The following is a 3,519-nucleotide window of genomic DNA, read 5'->3' on the forward strand; positions in this document are numbered from 1 at the left end:
GGGACCCCAAGGCTTGGGAGGTGGGTATCTCAGAGCAAGCCGAATCTCCCGTCACTCCTGTCTACTTCGACTTACTGCAAGACCACGCTTATAAAAGGGCTGGCCTCCCCCCCCACCCCCCGCTGCACCGTTTCCCATAGGAGGGTGAGGGGGTGGGAGCAGGAGAGGCAGGAGGCGAAGATCCTCCGCGCAATATCACCGACCTACGCAGGGAAAGCACAGGGCTGGGACTTTTTCTTCATTAGGAAACCCCCTTCTGAAAACTACATTTGGAATTGTTTCTCCCAGCCACAAGCAGTTGTATATGTTATGACTTGGATTAATTTATATTCAGCCATTGGAGAGAGAATGTATTCTCTTTGCAGGGTATTTTTAGCAACCACATGCTTCTGTCTCTCAGGAAGCAACAGCTGAGACAGTGGGACAGGGAGGGCTGGTGTGCATATTTCTGACCCTTTCCACTGTCATCTGGCTTTTTCCAGAAATTAAACAATGCTGCTTTATTTTTACCCTCTAGGAGATGGATGGCATGTTTAGAGGCAGGGATAAAAGCGAAATCCACACTCTGAAATGCTCGGCATCCTCCGTCGCCACCAGAGCCTGGAAAAGCGGCATCACTTCCCAAATGCCAGTGGTGGCAGGGGCACGGAGCAGCATGGAAGGAACTGGAAGGACAGCAGCAGTTTGGCGTGGGCTGCAGAAGCAAACAGGACGTCTGAGATACTGGCACAACTGTGGATGCACCAAACCTCTTTGAAACGGCACTGCATTTGAGAGCTTTCCCCACCTCCACTGCTCAGTTGGGGAAAAGATGGAGGAATTTGAGCCATCTGAGTGGAAAAGGAGGGTACACCAGACAGACCAAACCCATGAGAAGCCAGGCCCTTGCTTTGCTCTCTGCCCCCGGCACCCAGTATGAGTTTGGGGTGACGCAAGGAAAGGCCTCCATGTATAAGAGTGAACCTTGCTGTGGAAATTGAACCCAGCCTAGATTGTTGTTCAGCATTTTTTTATCACTTAATGGCATTTCGCGGGGCTGGTTCCTGTTAATCTCACCCTTCCACCCCTAGGAAACCTGATGCTATTTCCTCCTAGATCCCTAAGCACCTCACAGATACCAATGTTTGCAAACCTCTTCCCACACCTCCTTGCTGCACAGGGAAAGTGAGGTGTAGAGAAGTAAAGAGGGTAATTCCTGTGCATCCCTAGACTGTAAAAGAAACGCTTTACCTTGCCAAGGCAGTGGGAAGTACCGTTGTGCTCTTTAAGACAGCCACAGAACTGCTCAGCATCTTCTGCTAAAAGCTTCTGGCAATTTTCCTTGCCTGCAAATGAAGGATGGTAGCACACTTCAGCACAAATATCCTGTGTTATAGTTTGCCCGCGTGTGCCAAACACAAACAATGTCAATCCACAACTCCATAAATTCAGGGTGATCCGGGTGTTCGTGTGATTATGAGCAATCGTCCCCAACCAACCAGACTCCTCCACTCTTACTGAGGAGGTCCAGAGCCATTGCAGAGCCATCAGCACAAACCTCCCAGTGTTTACGCTGCGCAGCGTAGAAAATTCACTACAGGCAATTAGCCACTACAAGCAATTATAATTTTAATTGCAATGCTCTACTTGTGTGATATGTGATGTCAGGATGCTCTGGTCTCACCTGTTACGCATGTTTAATTCCCCTGGGTATAAGAACCTTTTAGATACATACATTTGCCAGCAGTACTTTAGCACCTCAAAATTAGGTGCTGATTTTTATATTTAGTTAAAAAAAACCCAACCTGATTTGGAGTGTAGCTATATTGAACTCAGTCATTAATCACACTAAACACTGTTTCGGATTCCCAGATAACAAAGAATATGGAATGGAATGGAATGGAATGGAATGGAATGGAATGGAATGGAACAGAATAGAATGGAATAATGAAGAGTAAATTATAACAAAAATATAATTCTATCTTTTCAAAGTAGCCAACTAAAACCAATGGACCAAAGTCCTTCTAGGATGGCGTGACAACAGAGCAGGTCTCTGCAGTCAGACATCCATGGTGCGTACCCAGTACAATGCACCCCTCACCCCTTTGGATCACAAAGGAAAAAAACATTTTGGGTGAGACAGAGCGTAACAAAAGCCTCATTTGTCCCCTTCCAGCCTGGTGAATGCCACAGTGGTGTGTGCTCAGTTGGGTCATAAGGAAGAGATCAGCCATCTGGCAGCGCATCACACCCTTGGTACCACCGGGCCATGGTTTCATACCCAGCTGTGTGCAAAAATATGATGGTAAAACCATCAATCTGAAGAGAAAACATGGGGAAAGCTGGAAAGGGCCAAGAGAGGCTGGATAACAGGGATTCCCACTTAAATAAATATTTGGAGAAGTGACCCTACTTTCAACCCCCTGGACACACATTGAATTTCAAAGCCAGCCGGAGAGGCATGCCAATTTTGGAGCACTGAGTAAGGCTGACCCTTCAACGGCAGGTTATTCTGCACTTTGGGTCTGTCTGGATATTGGGCTGAAGGGTTAAGTGGCCCCATCCTCCTAACAGGAGAACAAACAGCACCCTCTACTGCCCTTTAAAAAATTATCCAAAGCACAATGTTATCAAATTAATTCGCTGCAACTTTGGACTGTGGTGAGCAGTACTCGGACAAAACATGCTTGTGAGAGAGAAAAGAGAACAAAAGAAGGGAAAAAGTCCTGTCCTAGGCAGGTGCTCCTCAGACTCACCCTGTCATTATAATTCAGCTTTAAACATTAAATGTAATCACCGTCCTGCAGGGAAAGGGTGGGCCCTGTGTCCCCATGAAACAAATTTTTGGGGTGACAGCGAGCAAAATTTGGGGGAAATTAGACCACCTGTTCTCCTGGGGGTGAATGCAACAGGGGCTGAGGTTAATTTGACCGTGAAGAGGGATGGATGGGTGGAGGGATGGATGGATGGGGTGGTCAAGGGGAGGGCCGGCAGGTGGATCTGCAGTGATCTGGGGGATTTTAGGGGTGTCTTGGGTACTGGCGGCTGAGAGAGTCGGTAGGCAGATATTTGGCAGTTACTAGTAGTTACTAGGCAGGCACTAAGCTGTTACTAGTGGCTACCAGGCAGTTATTACAATGTTACTAGACTCTTACTAGTAGTTATTGAGCAGTTATTAGGCAGTCACTTGGCTCTTACTAGTAGTTACTGGGCAGTTATTAGGCACTAGTGGTTCTGAGGCAGTTGCTAGTGGTTGCAAGGCAGATACTAGGCTGATACTGGTAGTTACCAGTAGTTATTGGGCAGTTACGAGGCAGTTACTAGTACTCCCTCAGCAGTTACAAGTAGCCCCTAGTCATTTTGGAGGGCTGTGAGCCCCTGAGGGGAAGGCCAGGGGCTAGCCGGGCAGGGTGAGGGCGGGCTGGGGACCGGCGGGACCAGCCCAGGGGTTACAGCGGACCCGCGGGGGCGGTGAGGTGAAGCCGGCCCGCGGGAGGAGCGCCTTACAGGAGAGGCGACGGCCGGCGCCCAATAAGGGGC

The sequence above is a fragment of the Charadrius vociferus genome, unplaced genomic scaffold (genome assembly GCF_000708025.1).
Source record: "Charadrius vociferus isolate BGI_N301 unplaced genomic scaffold, ASM70802v2 scaffold213, whole genome shotgun sequence".
NCBI lineage: Eukaryota > Metazoa > Chordata > Aves > Charadriiformes > Charadriidae > Charadrius > Charadrius vociferus.